Raw genomic sequence first — 22,850 nt, 5'->3', positions numbered from 1 at the left:
CATTTGCATTCTATTATTAATCCATCCTCAGTTGCCTAGCAATGGCACAACTTAGGAAGCAAGAAAAATATGTAGTATAGAATAAATTTTTATTTGTATCGATAATCTTGGCTCCATATAGTTCTTTTCCACTGTGACCCTGTATGCCATCACCCATAAATGATTTGATTTCCTTGACTGCTCACGTATAGCACCCTTTTGGCTTTAAGCAGGAGTTTTGCCTAAGTAAAAAATGTAGTATCAAGCCCATTAGAAAATCAGATTTAATTTAGTTACTGTGTCAAAGGTTACTTTGAATATGTACTCCATGATTTCATCTGTGCTAATAGTGACTCTGAGGTCAAGTTATCAGAATCAATTTGATAAGAGCCCAAGGTAAACAGCACTTCTATATCTGGTGTAGGGACACTTTAATGTTATTAAATGTAAACTGACACATTGTCCTACTTTAATGACAGATGGGCATCCAGCCCTGGTTTCTGCAGTGAAAATATAAAGGCTTTGTTTGCTGCACATGCGATGCCAGTCTCAAGTGGGCACCTATGGCAGAAGAAAAGTAATATAGACTTAAGCACTTCTGATAAGACTCTGCACTTCTCCTAATGGTGATCCTATCTTATCTTCACTCATTTTCACCATCTGCATAGTATTTCTTAATACAAGTATAAAAATAAGAAACTTTAAGATGGACATCTGCTTGCATGCTTTGAATCCAATAAGGGAAAATAAGTAGAAGTGCCTTTGAGAAGAATGCACCATAGGTCCCAGATTGTTCTCGCATCACTCATAACCTTATTTTATGCACTTGTTTTTATTTCTGAGAAATAATTCTGGCATTAGTGAAAAATCCATCTTTTCCAGGTTACTGAGAAAGTAAGAGTTTTGGGGCCATCATGTCCTTCATAAAGGTTATTCCCACTTAGAGAACTTCGTACTCATAGGGTTTACTTCCTATGATTTTATGCAGAAGGTGAAGATTTGGGCCCCTATGCTTCCCACCCCCAGTGTAATTGGTAATAGTTTAAACCATATAATCTCTGGATTTTAGAGGATCAAAGAGAAGGCTTTATGTTGCCTTCTAATACATAATATTTCTTATACAAATATTATACCTTAAGTTTTCCTACCTTGGAAGTCCAGCTCCAAAAAAGACCTAGGGCATGGACTGGGAATGCCAATCTGCCTTAACGTAAGGAGGAAATTTGACCGCTGAACTGGAGACAATGCTGCAAAGAACAGTACATCTATCTGGCTCCACCTCTTTCTTACCCACATGGCCCAAGCCCTATAGAGAACCAGTAGAGGGACTTCAGTGTTGGGGAACAATGTCACAGTGGTGGTATTCTCCCTTAGCCCTGGCATAGAGTTGGAGAGGATGATTTGGCCCTTGGTTCTTCAAGTGGTAGGACTTCTGCAAATTTTTCTAGAAGTCAGAGAACTGAGAAAATGTATTCTGATATCAAGAATTGTGCAATATAGAACACTGGATTCAGCAAGTAAACCAATAGATAACTGACATAGATAGCTTTATGTCAGTTACTAGACAAACTTAAGGACTACTAAGTCCTTAAGTTCTGTGTTATATTAAACTAGGTGTGGAATTATTAAGACAAATTCTGTAGGATTTGTCCCATTTTATGTATATAGATAATTCATTTGCATACCTGGGCTTAATTCTCCATTATAAGCAGCTACACTTGAATAAAGTGGGTATAAAGTTTACCATTATTGGATTTTCCTCTTGTACAAAGTAGATGCAATTATTGTTAAGCTGTCTGTCTGTGAACTGAGGAGTGATCATTAAAAAGGGTGTGATTAGCAAAAATCTACATTGCCCTTATTCTCTGGCTTGGTGCCTTTGTAAATCTGGTTTAATTGACAAGTGTCTAATGAGACATGTCCCTTTTCATATTATCTATTCTGTACTTCCTCTTTTGTATATTTATTGTCTGACTGGCAGATCATGGAAACTGCATTTTTGTCTGATATGGAGGCACTCACTCACTGACCACATTTGCATGGGCATAATATTTGAAATTCACCGAGGGCTTGTGCACGCAGAGAGGAAAAAGTAGCAAAGCAGCTGAGAGGATGGGACTATTTAGAGAATCTGTCTACATTTATTAATTCTTTTGTGATTGTGAACTCTCTATGTTTAAACATTTATGATTATCTTTACTGCATTCTTGCCTCAGACTCCTTGTGCAAAGGAGACAGGGAGGAGCATCTGAGTCTCTCTCTGAACAGCTGAGCCATTAAAGAATATCAATACCCGAATAGGTCTTACCTGAACAGAGTAAGAGGATGGCTGCATCCTTGGTGAAATCAGCTTTTTCCAGCTTGTCTGACGAGAGCTAGGGTATGGAGAGGTAGAAAATCCCCAGAAGGAGAACAAAGAAACCAAGTGTTAGTTCAGGCCTTTTTAAGACCACAGAGGCTGAGAAATTTGGGAGAGAGGAACAAAAGGCCAGGGTTCCAGAGCGAGGAGGAACATTTTTGACTGACTGAAAAGACACTGATGCAAATCCCACAGAATGCACAAGGGTGGTGAAAAGACTGAGGCAGTGAATAGTGTAAAGTTGTTTCTTGTTTTACCTTAATCTGGGTTTATCTTGTGCCATCCAAAGTAAAGAGTGATTGTCTTAGAAATTCTTCTGCCAAACTGTTATCATGTGTTCCTGAAGCAGTAAACTGTAAACTGTCATGCCCACAAGGAGGGAGCTCTGGGAAAGGGTGTTCTTAGGCAACTGGGTTGACTTGGAGGGGTGGGGGTTAGCATGGGCCTGAGGATGTAGGGCAGCTGGGCAGTGGGATCCTACTTCCAGAAGAGGTATCAGACAGAGCTTCCACCCAGGAAGTAAGCCAGAGAGGCTGGAGCTAGAGAGAGTTCTGGAGCATACCCAGAGCTAGGGAAGCTTAAAGGTGCATGGGTCTAGCGTGAGGGACCCAAACACTGCAGCTTCATAACTGTTCAGCAGTGGAAGCATGAACAGGATTATGACAGAAGGTTATATTGGCTGATAAAGTGGAGCTTCCTCTTTTCCAGCTCGGCCTCGTCAGGAGTAGGCAAAAATCACTTGTAGACTGAGACTTGATTATTGAACAAGTGCAGATGTGGAGAACTTTAGTGGGTTTGACATGGGCATGAGCATCTCTCCAGAGATGCATTCTTTTCTTCTGCAGAATTCTTCTGCATTTGCCTTAGAGCTACTTGTGCCTTTTTTCACATAAAGCCAACACAGATCTCTTTTACCAATGTGCTGCTCTTCAAGTGCCCTAAGAAGCAGTGACAGGATGAGCAGGTCAAGGATTCCTGTGCCCTGGAGAGTTACAGCTATAGAAGAAAAAGAAGGAAACAAACATGTGACGGAGAAGTGGATATCTTTACCCAAAGTTGCTCCATCTGTACATCGATCTCTTCATCATTCTTCGGTACTCATATGGCCCTCCCTACTGTAGTATCTGAGCACCTCACAATCTTCAGTGTATTTATCCTCACAACACCACTGGGACGTGGGGAAGCATTGTTTTACAGATAGGGAACTGAAACGTAGAGAGACTAAGGCCCAGATACTCAAAGGCAGTTAGATGCCTGACTTCCATTAATTTCAGTGGGAGTTAGGTGCCTAAATACCTTTTTGAGGGTCTGGGCCTAAGTGATTGCTCAAGTCTGAATAGGGAATCTTTGGCAGAGCCGGGAATAAACTGAGATCTTTTGAGTCCCAGGCTCGGGTTGCCAACTTTCTGATTGCCGGAAACCGAACACCCTTGTCCCACCCTCTGCCTTGCCCCTTCCCTGAGGCCCTACCCCCGCTCAATCAATCTCCCCTCCCTCTGTCGCTCGCTCTTCCCCTCCTCCCACCCTCCCTCATTTTCACTGGGCTGGGTTGAGGTGCGGGCTCCAGTTGGAGGTGTGGGCTGTGGGGTTTGGGATGCAGGAGGGGGCTCCAGGCTGAGGGATGGGGCCAAGGGGGTGAGGGTTCTAACTGAAGGTGCAGGCTCTGGGGTGGGGCCAGAAATAAGGGGTTCAGAGTGTGGGAGGTGGTTCCGGGCTGGGGCAGGGGGTTGGGGTAAGGAGAGATGAGGGCTCCATCTGGGAGTGTGGGCTCTGGGGTCGGGCCGGGAATGAGGGGTTTAGGATGCAGGAGTGGGCTCCTGACTGGGTCTAAGGGGTTCAGAGTGCAGGAGGGGGTTTGGTGGTGCAGACTCTGGGAGGGAGTTGGGATATGGGAGAGGGCTCAGGGCTGGGGCAGAGGGTTGGGATGCAGGAGGGGGTTCGGAGTGTGGGTTCCAGGCAGCGCTTACCTCAGGCGGCTCTCAGAAGCAGTCAACAAGTCCAGCTCCTAGGCACGGGGCAGCCAGGGGGCTCCGCGCACTGCTCTCAACTGCAGGCGCTGCCCCTGTGGCTCCCATTGGCCGTGGTTCCTGGCCAATGGGAGCTGCAGAGCTGGTGCTCAGGGCGGGGGCAGTACGCGAGCCCCCTGGCCACCCCTGCGCCTAGGAGCTGGAAATGTCAGCCACTTCCAGGAGCTGCGCGGAGCCAGGGCAGGCAGGGAGCCTGCCTTAGCCCCTCTTGCACCGCCAACCAGACTTTTAGCAGCCTGGTCAGCGGTGCTGACCAGAGCCGCTAGGGTCCCTTTTCGACATGGCATTCCAGTAGAAAACCAGATGACTGGCAACCCTATCCCAGGTTAGCGCCCCAACCACTACACCATCCTTTCTCACTCAGGCATTTCTGTTGTAAAATCCACTGAAGAATCAGGATGCTGAAACTCACATTTCCGTTGTCCAAGAACTATCCATGGAACTGAAACTGCAGTGTGCATTTTACACCAGCACTATCCACTCCATTGTCTCTTCATTCCCCATCCTTAAGATGTCTGTTTGGTACAGCAATTAGCAATGTTGTTGAATTGTGATGGGGTGTCTACCCCCACACAAGACTGGAAGGGGTTAAGATGACCAGGTGGGCCAATTAACTCCACAGGCTGCACCTGGAGGAGGACCCAGGGTGCAGGGAATTGATTGGGAGCAGGTTCAGTTATACAAAGCCCAAGAGCTATCATCAGAAGAGGCTGCAGGGAAGTAGGCTGTAATCACTCCCTAGGAAAAGGAAGGTGCATTAGGGGCTAGAGGTTAGTCCACAGTTTCCCTGAGAAGAAGGAGTTGGGAGGCTGGTGAACCTAGAGACGGGGAAAGCAGCAAGATTGGACAGTGCAGGCCATTGCTGCTCGTCAGAGGGCTCCTGAGCCGGAACTCAGAGTAGAGGATGGGCTCAAGTTCCCCTACCAACCACTGGGAATGTGGCACAATCCAGACAGAGGACAGCAGACTGCCTGGGATGGTTTGTCTGCAAAAGACTTTGTTACATCCCCACCCCAGAAGGGGAATACCTATGATGACTCAGCCAGAGGACCGAATCACAAAGAGGAGGCTGCAGTTCGTGGAACGCGAGAGGCCACAGATGAAGATAGGTTGGGTGAAGACACCACCAGAGGAGAGTTCAATGCCTGGAAGAGCTAATCCCCAGGATTGCCAGGAGGAGGCACCACTAGCAGCGAGTGGACCCCATCACATCAATATAAACCTATTTTGCCCCCATTTTAATTGTGATGCATGTAAATAATGGTACATTAGAAAAGCTAAAGTTTTTACTAAGTGCTGGAAAATCAAAGGGATCTTATTACATGTTTATATATTCAAGGTAGTTTTAAAATAAACTTAGTTTCTGGAGTTATGTTTTGAAAGTTTATTTGATCTGTTCAATCCGTTGTCTCAAGCACTGAGGCTATCGGTTTGTGCTGGGTCAATGCATGGTCAAGCTCCCTGGCTCAACAAGCACTGAAACAAAAAGCTTTGATGTGGCGATTGCCAAGAGCATACAGGAAACCCCTTTTTAAACTGTAACAGTACAGCGGGGGTGTACATATAAATGTCATATTTTAAACATAGCTACCTTGTTGCTGATCTGGGGCATAAACGAGGGCAAGCTGGGGTTTGCACCAACTGAGCAGTTCCAGCCCTGCAGAGACCAGCATCCAGAGTGTCAGAGATGGGACCCAGCACTGGCTACCGAGACTCAGCTGAGACCCCAATGGGACTCCAAACTAGAGAGCCAGGAGAGGACCATGCTCTAGGGAGGGATGAAGACAACTTTTGTTTTAGCTAACCAGTGTTCTCAGCACTCTTCTCTAGACTTGTCCTCAATGTGTCATCCACCTGAGAAGGTGCCAGGGAGGTAGCTGGGAACTTGGGATAAATTGCATGTTGCGAGATGGGGAATTTGTTGATTTATTAATGTTTAGTACTTAGTAGTTAACCCTCTTCTTCCCCAAATCCTTTTTTCCTGTTCCTAACAAAGTCCTCCTTTGTTATATTGTTGTTTGGGATGTGTCGACTCCTTGCTGGGGTTTGTGTTGATGTACTTGGTTTCTTGTGTAGTAGGTTTTTATACACCTTGCCAGCTGTGGTAGCATTATTCATTTTCCCAGGGACAGCACCCTTTGTGTCCCATGCATAGTGAGGAGGCACCAGGTGTCTGAAAAAATGAACTGAGGACCCAACCCATGAAGGGGAGAAGCCAGGCCAAGTAGCAAGCACCAGGAAGGCAGTTTGAGACACACCTCTGGGGAGGATCTACATTGGAATTTTGCTTACACTGGTCGCCAAAATCAGGCAACAGCTCTCTCAGGTTGGGCAACCACAAAGTAAAGCACCAAAAATCAGTGGCCACTTCTGGAAAATGTAGACATTACCCTTTCTATTCCTCAGTTTCCCTATCTGTAAAATAGAGACCACAATACCTATCTCGTATGAATGTTGTAATATTTTATTCATGCTTATAGAGTACTCAGTCAGCAGGCACTATTAAAATACAATTTTTTTTCATTAAAAGCCATTCCATGGCCTTGTCCTATTTTATTTATTCCTGTTTGACCTTTGAAATTGGTGAATCCTGAACTTCTTACCTTTCCTAAATATCATCTGAAGTCATGTGGTTACAGAACCTTTAGTCTCTTTGCTCTTTAGCTTTACTTATCATTGCTGATTGAAGTAACTGCATCACCTGCTGATGCTTTTGAGAGGGAAAGGTTATGTTTTCTCTTAAGTATTTTTATAATCATTCTTTTAGGAAATAGCCATGCTTTGATATTAACAGTCTTTGGCCTCAGTGCGTTAGACAACTGGATTTGCAAACAGTCACTCCAGGGACTGAGTTTTTCTGTAGTGCATAAGAATTGACCAGCATTCCTTTAAATAGTTTGGGGTGCCTTTTAATGGCTCTCCCTACCTTCTATTGCAGTTGCCACCAGAATCCCACCAGAGGGGCACTGCATATAGGGAGACAGGCTTTGTATACAGTTAGTAAACTTGGTTACTTGGAACTCAGCTGTGTCTCCTTATTCTGATAGGTGTGTAGAGAGCAAAGACTCAACAGTTCCCAAATTGGAAAAGATCCTGATTTGGAAAAAAGTAACCATCTGACCAAATACAATATGTGCAATGGGCTGGGACTTGGGCAGATATGATTGGTAATAACTGCACCCTGTTAAATTTCCTTAATAGTATGTTGCTTGAAGCTAAACCCTTAGTTATCTGACAATGCAGAGGTTCAGTTATCTACCAAAAGACAGGCAGAACATTAAATTGAAGCCTGCCTCAGTTCTTTTTTTTTTTTTTAAAGGCAAAGTGATGTATGTATTTTCTTTTAGCGAAATAGCATAAAGGTCTGTGACTTCAGAGGACCACTTTAGTATAGTCAGACAGAGAGGCCATTTCTAACAGATAAATACTGCAAAGGCATGGACTACATGCATAGACATAGACAAGGAGTGCTTAGATCTTTAATGGGCTGTAAAAACCGTGTTAGCTTACATTAAAATGGTATGTGAAGGATTTAGGGATGTAAACCCTCTCCATAAAATTTTAAAAAGACTACTTTCCTGCAAAGCTTTCTAACTGCTACCTGGCAAGGATATCATTACTAGGGGGAACAGATGGATCTCATTACTGCATTGTCCATCTTCAGGAAAACGCTAGGTGAAACTACCACTGAAGAGATTCCTTATGGTAAATGGTGCTACTAAACCCTCTGGACAACATATGGGAATAATGGCTTCTCCTGGAGACTTCTTCCCTCCCTTGTGTGGAAATCACTGTATATTTCCCTCAGACCTGTTTCACGTGCATTTATTCCATTCTTCAATATAAGTGAGCCACTGTATCAGTTCCTTCACAGTTTTGAAAATAGTATGACCACTTATGAGTTACATGACCGTTAACCTTGAGAGCCATTCTTTTTACAGGCCCTTGTAGTGTATTTTAAGGTGCAAGGAACCAGCTCCTGTATGATAAAGATAAGAACCTCAAAAGCCTTGCCAAGTCACAGAGCAAACTGCAGCTTAGGTGGCTCATTTAGGATTTTCTTATGCTTATTGGATGTCTGTCTGTTCACTGGAGATCCAAAAAAATGTATGCAGGGTTCCAAGATTTTACAGCATCTCAGAACTTCCAACCTGTCCTCCCTTATCCTAAAAACCAATCTGCAACCTCCTTTCCCACTCTCACAGCTGCCCGTTCTCTTTTAAGAGTCAATGAGCATACAGCAAGTCTGGTGGCCTCTTGGCTGGCTAAACATGTCATTCCTTTCACATTTGTCATCTTTGGAGTGTCCGGTTCTGTGCACCAGTGATGAGGAAACTCACAGAATAAAACTTGGAAGTTCAGGTAACAGGAGTAATAGTGCAGCCCGAGAGTGCTGTTAGATATAAAGATATGAAGTGCAGCCCAAGAGTGCTGTTAGATATGACATCAGCAAAGTCTTGTCCAAATTGCTGCCAGTCCTTATGGGTCTTTAGCAGATATCACAGGTTGTGAGGTGGGAGAAGCTATTCAAATGGGGACCAAGGATTGGACTGGGCCTTGCTGAAGGAAGGAGGATAATGTAAATCTAGTGGGAGGGACCTCAGTAGGCTCAGAAGTTTGGTTAGGGGGCTGGATTAGCATTCAGATTCATAGGTGCTCTTCCAAGCTAATGTCCTCTGAATGTTTTGAGGTTTATCCAGGGCTTAATTCAGTGGTGGGCAACCTGTGGCCCACAGGCTGCACGCAGCCCATCAGGGCAAGCCGCTGGCAGGCCGCCAGACTCTTTGTTTACATTTGCAGGGCTACTCACCGCTCCCAGTGGCTGCGGTTTGCCGTTCCCAGCACCGCTTTCCACAGCTCCCAGTGGCCGGGAACAGCAAACTGAACTGAAGGCGGCCTTGCAAATGTAAACAAACGGTCTGGCATCCCGCCAACAGCTTGCCCTAATGGGCCGCAGATTGCCCACCACTGGCTTAATTTGTGCCAGGGTTAGTCAGAGCTGAGCCCTAGCACCTCTAGGCTTGGCAGTTTATAGCCCCAGCACGTCTGGGCTTGCTACATCAGTTATGAGTGTAAAAAACTTGCTTGAACCCCGGCACCTCTTTCTTTACAAATTAAGCACTGTGTATCCATTACTAATCTGGATTGACTGCCTTGATTCCCTGCATATCACAAACCAGCAAGTGAGCTATACAAAATACTTTTGTCATGAAGGGAGTCTTCTAGGACTGGTGCCAGGCTACCAAAAGTTAAATAAAACAATAGAGTGTTAGCCTAACAATATTTCAGGATGTTTCTGCAATATATCTTTCTGTTTTCAGAGAATACATTTTCACTTAAGAAGATATTTTATGAGTGATGTGATGGGGGATGTAAAATGAATCTGTTTGGGGCATTTCAGCAGAGCAGCATGGGTTAGTAGATAGAGCACTGGACTGGGACTGAGGAAACCTATGTTTTAGTCCCAGCTGAGCTGCTGGCCTCCTAAGTGACCTTGGGCAAGTCACTTCCTCTCTCGGTGCCTCAGTTTCTCCACCAGTAAAACAGAGATAATACTGACCCCCTTTGTACAGTACTTTAGTTTTCTTTACAGCTACTGGAGTGGCAAAAATAAAGAGCAAGCAATGTGTAGAGGAAGGAGCTTTTGGGGATTAAAATAAAATGGTTAGGTATTGTTTGGTAGCCAGAGACCCAGGGTCGATAACTGTTTGTTTATTAGCTCTGTAACTGTGCAGTTTAATCTCATATCCAATAGTGGTGATTCACATTCTCCAGCATACATCAGTCTGAGCATTTCCTTCATTTAACTCACGTACGTGGAGGCTCCAAAATTGTACTTTACCTGGGCAATACCATGGCTGCTTCACATGCCACGTAAGGATTCAATCTCCACAGGAACCAGTTATAATCTTCTCAGTGACTCTGGGTTTGTCATTATACTTTAGCTGTTGCTGTCTGCTGCACAGTAAGTTTCTTCATGCTAGTGGTCTCCTCTTTCTGTCCTTGTGACCTGGTGTGAAGTGTTGAGCACTACACTAAGCTGCTTCTTTGCTGTTGACGTGCTGTGTAGTTGGCACATCCATTGCGTGGACTTGGATGTTCTGTGCCAGATGGTGAATTTTGAAATCAGCCACAGCTGAGCACTAAGTGATGGCTTTGACTGTCCTTTCTGATTGAAGCTGTGATGGCAAGTGAATCTTAGGATGAGTAGGGTAAAGATCTATTTTAATTTACACCTTGCAGCTTCAACACCCTTAGCCAGATTCAGATCTCAGTCATACAGGCTGACATCCAAAGTAATTCCGCTGAGCTCAGGGGAGTTATTCCAGAGGTAACCAGTGTAACTAAGAATAGAACCAAGCCCCTTTTGCTCACTTATACCCTGCAGGATGATCTTATCTTTCTTTTATCCTCAGTACACCCACTGTTGCTACAGCACCTCTTTTCTGTGTTACACTCCCCTCTGTTGACTATGATAATTTAGGCACTGTTCTACATCAGGATGCAGGATAACATCTTACACCTTGTCCAGTCACACCCCACTGCTGCCTAATTTACTCTTGCTTAACTGGTTAAAGGCATCTTGTGTACCACTGCAAGATCTGGTCCACTCTGCCTCAGTTTCACCATCTATACAATAGGAGAATGATACTTACTGACCCCACAGAACTAGTCTTTGACTGCAGGGGGGATGTCACCTTATGCCAGCGTATGACCCCATTTCCTCTCCACCCCTCCCCATCTCCCTTTCAGTGGGGACAGAGCACAGGGATTACTATAGAGGGCAGCACCTGAGAAGATGGCAAATAATGCTTAGAAGTTTGGGTTTTTTTCCCACTTGCTATACAGTATTTTAGGTAAGAGACTAGATTATTTGGAACTAGGGTAGAAATATAGATGAGGAATAAAGATGTTGATTGTTGCCTTTTAAATACCTGTATTAAATAAAATTGTGTTCACACTGGGCTGGATCATGCCCTTCTGTGGAACACCTGGAAGAGAGGTCAGGTTCATTTTGCAGTTTCCTCAGTGTTCCCTTCCAATGGGAGTGCAGGCTTTGCTTCCCACCCAACCCTACAGTGGGATCACAGGGGATCTGCTGGAGGTCCAGGGCCACTATGCTGAAGACCTGTTGTTCCGTGCTGCCCTCAGGCACTGTCTTGACTCCCTGTCAGTGTAAATCCCTTGAGATGTGTTGACAAGATTTCCCAACTGGGCAAATGTCCTTATCCTGCAGAGAACTCTCAAGGCCTAAGTGCAGGGAGATGGTGACCCTAAGGTGGTTGACCTTGCCTCTTCTGAATAGAATGGAGGAAGTCCCAGAAAGGGGACCCTTTGTGCACAGATCTCAGCAGCATGGTCTCATCCATTGTTCCATTTTCACCAAGTGCATTCTCCTATCAATTTATTGAACGCAACATTTAATTAAATGAAGGGAGAGAGGCTTCCACTTAAGGAAAAAAAGTAATTTTTTCATATCTTGGCCATCTGCAAAGCTATTCACTCCCAAAGGATAACATGAGATGAAATAATTCCTACACTTTCAAAACTGTCCATTTACACCATTTTGAATCATTTCTTCTTTTTGACAGCATGTAAAATAAATGGACTGTATTATGCTCCTATTCACTACATATCTGCTACTTCCTGACAATACAATGTTGGCTTTATAATAAATCCTTGCTGCAAATCATTTTAAGAATTCTGGACCCATAATTCGCCAAAAGCTTTTTGACCTTGTTAACTGCAGATTTTAGAGTAGGAGTTTGAAATAAATGTCAACCTGGCTGATGCAGTCTTATTGTTTCCTTCCATTAAGATAACTTAATAGGCTTAGACGGCTGGAAGTGAATATCCTTTATAAATTTTAAGAGCAATCATTAATTTACCTTAATGAAAAACAAAACAGAATGACAACAACCTTTGTAGTGGTCTATGTGTACTAATGAAGTACTGAGATCCGTAATGAAACACTGTTAAAGATGAAAGGAATAACCAAAAGCAAGTCCTCTTACTAGATATTTGTTATTGATTATCATTGCTAAGACTGGTCCAGATAAATGAATGTACTGACCCTGTAACAATAAAGGGAAGTGTGTTTTTGACGTTGCTGCTATTGTAGCAGAAATAAAACAGCAATATATACCTGGGATGCTTCATTGAGGGCCTGCTCCTGCTCCCATTGAAATCAACAGGAGGTTTTTCAAAGTCCCACCAATTATTAATTTAAACATAACAAAAAAAAAGTTTGTGGCCAATGCTCTTCTTCCTTTCGCTGCCTTTTCTTCAGCTGCACAATGGAGAGAAGGGGGTGTTGGGGAGGCAAAGAGGGGCTGGCAGCATCTAGTTCTTTTTGGTACAGTAGCACCATGAATCCAATGAGGAGTGGTGGGCTGGTGACTTCTGGACACTGAGATTGCTCCTCCCTCCACTGAAGGTATAGAGCAGCGCTGAATTCAGTGCATGCTCACAAGTTTGTTTTCTTTGGGGCTAAAGATTTGCATCAAAGGTCTTGCTTATGCTATGGGTGCTATAGCAGAATAGCTACCGATTGTTCACATCCATGAGTGCCATAGGTATGCCAGCCTAAGTTTTAAGTGTAGTCCAAGCCAAAGAGTCTGAGTCCAGGTGCAGTGCCAGTGTAGCCTAGCAGAATCCAATTATCACAGGTGCGAATAGGAGACCTAGTGCTTCTCCCATTATAGTTACTGTTGTGTATTCCCAGAAAGACCTGTCTGGAGTTCCATCTGGGAGTTAGCCATAAACATCTCATGCCATTGTCAGGCTTGGTGGGATCTCCCGCTAAGGAGCCTCATGTCTGCATGTCCTGCTTCTCCCACATAGTGCACCTACTCTGTTACAGCCACGTAAATCCCTAATATAGTACTACACTGGCACTTGTGTGCAGCAGGTGCAGGACAGAGTGACAGCCAAAACCACAAAGGAATGATGGATTTTTAAAAAATTTTTAAGGAATTCATATTTGTGAAAAGCGGGGTAAAGCATTTGGGGCTGGTGACAGTTTCAAAGGGACAAGCCCCCCTATTGTACAAAACAAAATGATAAATACACAAAATAAGCATGGCATGAACCTACTGTGGTTCCATGCAAGTGGACCTTTGCACCTGTGTAGAGCAAGGGACTCCACACAGGTAAAAGGGTCTATCTGTCCTGAGTGGAGCCAGTCACAGGATTGGAGCTCACTGCCTGCTCTTTAGAATTGTATTGATGATTTTAATCTACAGGAGTTCCTGAAGACTTTGTACCTGAGGCAAAACGGGTGGCTACTGCTACAGTCTTTTAACAAGATAGTATTCACTCCCACTGCATCAGATCAGCTCTGCTGAGAGCTCCTTTGGGCCTTCTAGTGCTGGCTGCAGCACCAGACACTCAGAAGCACAGCACTGAGGAGACACTGCCTCAACATTTTTTTAAATGTTTTTTTTAAAGAATGGTTTCCATCATTCCCAAAGGGCTAATGCCTGCCAAGGCATCTCACTGCTCTTTGGTATCAATTTCATGCAACTCTAAGCTGTCTCACTTGTTTAATGACAGAGATTCACAATACATTTAAATGGAATTTTTTAAATAAATCACGAGTGAATTTAGTGTCTTTGAAAGTAAATGACTAATACTAGGGCCTTAAGCGAAGCATAATGCAAGCAGGTGTTCGTGTGCAAGCTGTCCTAGGACATTCTGCCAGTGATCCTCTGTCCTGAATTGCAAAATTCCTACCACAGTGTTAGCTCTGGGTTTTTCTTGCGTAAATCCAGCCCATTGGCCTGTATTTTGCCATGTAATAATGGAGGTGTATGTGTGAGGCATGTAGAAAAATAGGACTACTAGAGTGAAGCTGACACACGCATTTTTGTTTGTGACTTGCCCGAACCAGAATATTAATCATTTTGTTTCTTTATGAAAATAAACAAATTAAACAGAAAATACAAAAAGGTGCCATACATTTCACAGGATATCCCCATAAAATTATGCAACTTTACAACTTGCCCAAGCTGCAAGACCAGACAGTACAAAATCAGACAATATTACACAGACATAACATGTTAGGGCAGCGGTAACAATATATTTTAAAAATGCATAAATAGGCAAAAAGGGGAAATAGGGAGTGGTAGGAGAGGGAGGGAAAAGGTGGAGAGGTCAGGTGGAATGAAAGTCCGGCATCTGAGCTACTCAGCATTCTTTATCCAAATGCTATTCAAGAAACAGCGTCCAAATTTCTTCAAATTCATATAATTGCTCTTTACGTCGATAAAACTATTCTTTCTTTTGCTGCTAACTCAGACAGGCCTCAATACCTCTCCTCTATTCTGAGTGTAAGCCTAATCCTCCATCTTTGTAAAATCATTTGCTTGGCTATCACTGTCGCCTTGTGGTAGAATTAAACCCAGGGCAGTAGGTACGTAACCTAAGATATAATTTTCAGCTGAGGTTTGGTTGCTGAATCCAAGCACTGTTTTCACTCTTGTGTCCACCTCTTTCCACAGCTTCCTGACTCTGGAACAGTCCTGTAGCATATGCATCAGGGTTCCTTTTCCTTTATGACGACTCAATAAAACGGTCAGGGACAAGGCTGCCATTTTGCACAGCTCTGTGGCATCCAATACATTTTGAATAGAATCTCCTGATGTAGTAACAAAGCCCGTGGTCCACTGAAGCATTTTTAACATTCCATAATATGCTCTACCATTATCTGTTCAGGGCTGTCATAACTCCCCTTCCCATACTTTCACAAACAACTCCTGATCAATGGAATTCCCCTTCATTAGTAAGGCAGACAGAGTGGACATGTGCCTGGGGAGTTTCTAAAGCGTTTCCAAGGTTCCAGAGCCTCTGGCAGTCCTAGGGCCTTTGGACCAAACCAATATATTAGTAAGTTTTTAGTTTTAAGTATGGCCATGCCGCTTAGGGTGGCAGTCATATTGTCACTTTAGTGTTAGAAAAGAGACTAAAATGAAAAATTTTAATGCCCATTTAGCATTCACATGGCTAAAGCCTGGTCAAACAGCTGTTCCCTGGCATGCAGGAGGTGCTGGGAGGGAGGGGGAGGAATTGAGTTGATCAGTGGGGCCCACGGACCTCCTGGAGGACCCTCGAAGGCCCCCAGGGGTCTGTGGACCCCAGTTTGAGAAACGCTGATATAATAGGTCTTTTTCACCTCCAATGTATATCTGAAGACCTGTAAGGATGTCAGGTATTTTAAATTACTAATCTGGAGGGGTATTACCATGATTCCACCATGTTGCAGCATCACTGTTGATGCCATACTCTTCTTAGAAGCTCACCTTCCCCTTTAAAATGCCTATGGGTAGGTTTGATATTTTGTGATGCTTGAATGTGTCCTTCCTTTCACTCCCACATATAATTTATATTGAACATGCATTGTACTCATGGTAATATATTGTGGGAGGTTGTGTATAAGAGGCAGGCAAATGTAGGCAGGTATTTTACTTATTATGTCTGATCTCAGCAGGATCACTTAGCTGGTTGCTAGCGCAAAAAAAAAAGGGATCGTAATGGATGTTTAGCCTTTCAGATTCTCTCTGATGTTGAAGATACGCTTTAGTCGGCATTATAAGAATTTTACCACTTGATGGTTAGCTCATTCTTCTGAACCTGCTACAATAAGCATGAAAAAATACAACTTGCAAAATAAATTAAACAAATTATAGTGAGGGCTACAAAGAAGAAAATTATGTGTTGTCGCCAACTTAGGCAATAGAATCATTTTAATAACTTTCTTCATTAATTTTGTCATTCCCCTTGTCACTTGTACATTTCTGTTGGATGACTAAACATTATAATTGTTTAGAAAGGCACAGATTAAAAGTTTTTTGTGCATAAAGTAAAGATTTCCCAAGCACACTTACAGGAACTATGTTTAGTTTCTAATTCTTTATTTTCTCTTACTATTCATTTAAGATTCAAAGATCAAGAATAAAATTCCAGCTCAAAAGGCAGCCAGTGTTTAATTTGTACATGAATGCAGACTATATCCACTTGGGCAATTGATGTTTTGTTTCCAACTGACAGCACTGACATAAATATATAGTCTTTTGTCTTGTAATTATATTAGCCTGGGAAGATAGCCCAGTAGAGCAGGTCACACTATTATGATTTCAAAAGAGGTCATTTTAAATGCTGAGCTGCTAGAAGTGAAGAATGCAGTCTGTTAAGCCAGATAGCTGCATGGCCAGTTGGTGTTGGTCAGCCACGGAGTTCGAGCAGGAAGACAATGGGGAAAAAAAAGATGGGAAGTAGCCAAAAAACTGTGTTTGAAAACACATGAGCAATTGCAGGCCTAAGGCATTGTGGATAACCATAGAGCTTCCCTAGTGACACAAAGTATTGCTAGAAAAGAGACTCCACCAGAGCTGTAACAATTTTCAGATGGAGCCACTAAGCACCAATTCATAAAAAGATATGATGTGCCTCCTTTCCCTGACCCTTTCTAGCACTCTTATCTTTTCTGGCCACCCTGTGCCATGTCTGTCCTAACACGTGTCCCCCTCAAACAAACAAAACAAGGATCTACAATCTATCCTGAAGGATGATCCCTCACTCTCACAGATCTTGGGAGACAGACCAGTCCTCACTTACAGACAGCCCCCCAACCTGAAGCAAATACTCACCAGCAACCACACACCAAAAATACTAACCCAGGAACCTATCCTTGCAACAAAGCCCGTTGCCAACTCTGTCCACATATCTGTTCAAGGGACACCATCATAGGACCTAATCACATCAGCCACACCATCAGGGGCTCGTTCACCTGCACATCTACCAATGTGATATATGCCATCATGTGCCAGCAATGCCCCTCTGCCATGTACATTGGCCAAACTGGACAATCTCTACGCAAAAGAATAAATGGACGTCAAGAATTATAGCATTCAAAAACCAGTCGGAGAACACTTCAGCCTCCCTGGACACTCAATTACAGACCTCAAAGTCACAATTCTTCAACAAAAAAACTTCAAAGACAGACTTCAACGAGAAACTGCAGAACTGGAATTAATTTGCAAACTGGACACCATTAAATTAGGCTTGAATAAAGATTGGGAGTGGATGGGTCATTACACAAAGTAAAAACTATTTCCCCATGCTAATTTTCCCCCTATTGTTACTCACACCTTCTTGTCAACTGTTTGAAATGGGCCATCCTGATTATCACTACAAAAGTTTTTTTTCTCCTGCTGATAATAGCCCACCTTAATTGATTAGTCTCGTTAGAGCTGGTATGGCAACCCCCATTTTTTCATGTTCTCTGTGTGTGTGTGTGTGTGTGTGTGTGTGTGTATATATACATATATATAGTCTTCCTACTGTATTTTCCATTGCAGCCATCTGATGAAGTGGGTTTTGGCCCACGGAAGCTTATGCCCAAATAAATGTGTTAGTCTCTAAATGCTGCCACAAGTACTCCTCATTCTTTTTGCTGATACAGACTAACACGGCTACCACTCTGAAACCTAAAACCAAATCAGTGATTCTGCCCCTTCAAATATTTGGTGTTTTGCTAAAAGCTGGACAAAATTCTTAAGACAAAACATTTTTGCCTCAAAAATGCAGATTTGATCAACCAAAATATTTCACAAATCCATGTAAAATTTGCCAAATTTTTTTCACTTTACAACGTTTTCTCAACTTTGATTCAAAACAAAAAGTTTTTTTGAATTTTACTTTGATTTTAAGAGTTTTCTTAAAAAGATTTTAAAAATACAAAAAACCCTCAAAACATTTTGTTTACCCCAAAATTATTATTTTTTGTTCAGCCACCAAACCAAAATATTGGTTATTTACACAGCTCTTCTCTTCACTCCCCATGATTTCTAGTCCATTCCCCTTCTGCTGCCTGGGATGCCTTTGGCAAACAAGCACAACTGCTGCTTGTTGTCAAAAGGCTACTTATGCCTATTGCTACTCTCCTGTATTCCTCTCACAACTTGCTTCTGCAGGGCCACTGAAGGGGATGTTGGAAGTTAACAGGCTGACAGTTCAGCAGGTGACTTCAATGAAGTTTTACTCTGCTTCCCCTACTTCCTTTCTGCAATGAGGATGGGATCTGGCAGGATTTGTTTTTTTTTTACTTTCTCTGGTGCCTCAATCTTTCTCGTTTCCCTTGTTCTCTCTCTTGTACCTCTACCTCTCCCGTTTTATGCAACCTCTTTGCTCATCTCTTCACTCTATGGTTTCTCCTTTACCCCTTAAGTCTGACCCTTCACTGATTTCACTACTGTTTCCCTTGTCTTTCATTTTCCCTTTTCTATTTCCTCTTCACCAGTTTCTCCTGTTTTTCCCCCTAAATTTCTCTGTTGATTCCTCCATTGTTTTAGTGTTTCCCTGTTTTCTTTCTCTTTGCTGTATTTTCTCTTATTCTTCATCTTTACCAGCACAGTTACACAGCAAGAGAAATCCTCTTAGCTTTGATTATCAGCCTTGGCCAACTGCTATACTCTGTAATTGATGATGTCTTTGTGGTATGTCCTGCCTCTGTGGCACAAGAGACGCTCATTAGTAGCAACATCTTGGTGCCCTTTTGCTATGTTGCTCCCCATAGCACCTGTTGCTATTATGGGGAGTGGCCACAATTCACAGTAGGGAAAGTGTTCCCTGGGGAAATGTTGCTCGTGAGCACCAGTTGCTGCAAAAAAGCATCTACTGTAACCTGAAAGAGGGGATGTCATGGTGGCCTATGGGGATTAATTGCCACGAATTACCCTTGTATGCTGCCCAAAGATGTAGACAATTACTGTATCTTCCTCCAAGCAAGAAGGTAGAAAAGTATCTTTCAGATGGAAGAGAGTAGCATGAAAGGGGGCATTTAGAAGGGCATATTCTTGTTTTGAGATGGGTTATCTTACTTGGGGGATCTCTGCCATAACAAAGCATGTTTACACACGCGGCCGTCCTTACCCATATGCAAAGTATGCAGCTGCGTTGGGCACCAAGAAATTTGCTTCCCCCCCTACTCCCCTGAGTATTCCAGAAGTGGTCGTCTGGGCTGGCGCTCACCAGTAAGTAGAGCGGCCCGGCCCCAGCCTGCTCCGCTCCCCTGGCTCCCAGCTGTGGCGCCGGCGAGTGCTGGGGGGTGCTTTCCCCCCTCCCCGCAGGCCTGGGAGCCAGGGGAGCAGAGCAGGCCGGGGCCAGGTCACTCCACTTCTCGCAGGAACTGGCCAGCCTCCCTCCCCCACGCCCCCCGTCCCCGTGGAGGCCTGGGGCCAGTCCCCCGGCAGAGGCCTGGGGCCCCACACAGCCCCCCCCCGTTGGGCACCAAAATAGCTAGGGACAGCCCTGCTTACACATAACAATGTTGTGGTACAGACAGCACTGCTTGACAATTGATTATCTAAAAAGAAAGATTATATAAAAAGAAAAAGAGGCCAATCAGAGATTTAAAAACATAAAATGAAATTCTTTACATAAGCAAAGAAAATGTCAGGTAATTTCACTTAGTTTTCTCTTCTAATTTTAGTTTCTATTGTTTAAAATGTAGCTGCTTACTAATTTTATCCTTTGACAAATGAGGAAAAATGTATTTTATTCTTTGGTTCTAACAATACTTGAAATAAGTACATTTTATTCACTTTTTGTATGGTGCGACCATCAGTGATTCAGGTGTATAGGGAATAGGTTATGTCTGTGTATTTGTGTTCTAATTTTGTAAGCAACCTGTAAAATAATATTTAATGTTATTCAGGTCCTGTATAAAGAGTGATCATTTTCTGTTACATTTGCATAACTACAATAGTAATAATTTCTCATTTAGAAGCCAACAGGCATTTCCCAAAAGATTTGTCTTCTTTCAAAGTATACCAGGTTGGGATTTAAATAGGCTGACAATGTCCCTTTAAAGATGCACAAACCAACATATCGTCTCTGAAAGTCAGTATCTAAGGGTATGTCTACACTACGAAATTAGGTCGATTTTATAGAAGTCAATTTTTAGAAATCTATTTTATACAGTCGATTGCGTACGTCCACACTAAGCACATTAAGTCGGCGGAGTGCGTCCTCACTACCGTGGCTAGCATCAACTTACGGAGTGGTGCCCTGTGGGTAGCTATCCCACAGTTCCCGCAGTCTCCGCCGCCCATTGGAATTCTGGGTTAAGCTCCCAATGCCTGATGGGGCAAAAACATTGTCACGGGTGGTTTTGGGTACATGTTGTCAGTCGCCCCTCCCTCCATGAAAGCAACGGCAGACAATCGTTTCGCGCCTTTTTTCCATGCAGATGCCAAACCATGGCAAGCATGGAGCCCGCTCAGCTCACCGTCACCGCTGCTGTTGTGTCCTGGGTGCTGCTGTCAGCAGATGGTGCAGTACGACTGCTAACCATCATCATCCACCACTTTGGCTGCAACTGTGTCCTCCTGCTTTTGTAAATGAGCTCAGTCTCAATAGCAAATTTGTCCATGTTGTCATCATCCACCGCTGCAACTCTGCTCTCCTGCTCTCCTGGTGCCATGAATCCACCTCGCAGGTCCTCTCGTCGTTCCGTGTAAAATCTATTCTTGTGGCATCCGTCGTCATCCACCTCTTCTGCTGCAACTCTGCTCTCCTGCAGACACCGTACCATGGCAAGCATGGAGCCCGCTCAGCTCACCACTGCTGTTGTGAGCATTGTAAACACCTTGCACACCTGGAGTACATGCAGAACTGGGCAAAGAGACACCAGCATGAGGATGATTTTGATAGGACATGGACACAGACGTTCCTGAAAGCACGGGCTGTTGCAATTGGGACATCATGGTGGCAGTGGGGCTGGCTGATACAGTGGAATGCCGATTCTGAAGCACAGACTGGTGGGACCACATAGCGTTGCAGGTATGGGATGATTCACAGTGGCTGTGAAACTTTCGCATATGTAAGGCCACTTTCCTGGAACTCTGTGAGTTGCTTTCCCCCGCCCTGAAGCGCAGGAATACCAAGATGAGAGCTGCCCTGACAGTTAAGAAGCGAGTGGCGATAGCCCTGTGGAAGCTTGCTACGCCTGACTGCTACCGGTCAGTCGGGAATCAATTTGGAGTGGGCAAATCTACTGTGGGGGCTGCTGTGATGCAAGTAGCCAATGCAATTATTGACGTTCTGCTATCAAGGGTAGTGACTCTGGGAAATGTGCTGGTCATACTGGATGGCTTAACTGCAATGGGGTTCCCTAAATGTGGTGGGGCGATAGACGGAATGCATATCCCTCGCGTGGCACCGGACCACCTTGCCAACCAGTACATAAGCCGCAAAGGGTACTTCTCAATGGTGCTGCAAGCACTGGTGGATCACAAGGGATGTTTCACCAACATCGACGTGGGATGGCTGGGAAAGGTGCATGACGCTCGCATCTTTAGGAACTCCAGGCTGTTCGAGCAGCTGCAAGAAGGGACTTACTTCCCAGACCAGAAAATTACCGTTGGTGATGTTGAAATGCCAATACTTATCCTTGGGGACCAAGCTTACCCCTTTTTCCCATGGCTCAGGAAGCCATACACAGGCACCCTGGACAGTAGTAAGGAGCAGTTCAACAATAGGCGGAGGAAGTGCAGAATGGTGGTAGAATGTGCCTTTGGATGTTTAAAAGCTCGCTGGCGCTGTTTGCTGACTAGGTTAGACCTCAGTGCAACCAACATTCCCATTATTATTGCTGCTTGCTGTGTGCTCCATAATATCTGTGAGAGTAAGGGGGAGATGTTTATGGCGGGGTGGGAGGTTGAGGCAAATTGTCTGATTTTGAGCAGCCAGACACCAGAGCGATTAGAAGAGTGCAGCAAGGTGTGCTGCACATCAGAGAGGCTTTGAAAACCAGTTTCATGACTGGCCAGGCTTCGGTGTGAAAGTTATGTGTATTTCTCCTTGATGCAAACCCGCCCCCTTTGTTGATTTTAATTCCCTGTAAGCCAACCACCATCCCCCTTCAAAATAAAGTAACTATTGTTTTGAAACCATGCATTCTTTCTTTATTAATTAAAAAAAAGGGAGATAACTGACAAGGTAGCCCGAGTGGGGTGGGTGGGGGAGGGGAGGAGGGGAGGACAAGGCCACATTGCGTATTGTAGCCACACTACAAATCAAAACTGCTTGAATAACAGCCTTCTGTTGCTTGGGCCATCCTTTGGAGTGGAGTGGAGCCTCCCGCTGCCCATGTTCTTGGGCGTCTGGGTGAGGAGAATATGGAACTTGGGGAGGAGGTCAGGTGGTTGTATAATGGATGCAGTGGGGGTCTGTGCTCTTGTTGGCTTTCCTGAAGCTGCACCAGACGCTTCATCATGTCCGTTTGCTCCCCCATTAGCCTTAGCATCGCACTCCTGCCTCTGCTCTTTGTGCTCACTTAATGCTTTCCTAGCCTCTAACATTGAATGCCTCCATGCATTCAGCAGTGCCCTATCAATGCGGGAAGTCTGCATGAGCTCAGAAAACATGTCATCGCGAGTGCTTTTTTTTGCCTTCTAATCTGCAATCAGGGATGGAGATGATAG

Source organism: Natator depressus, chromosome 1 (genome assembly GCF_965152275.1).
Source record: "Natator depressus isolate rNatDep1 chromosome 1, rNatDep2.hap1, whole genome shotgun sequence".
In the NCBI taxonomy this organism is placed as follows: Eukaryota; Metazoa; Chordata; order Testudines; family Cheloniidae; genus Natator; species Natator depressus.
Note: the sequence above shows the minus strand (reverse complement) of the source record.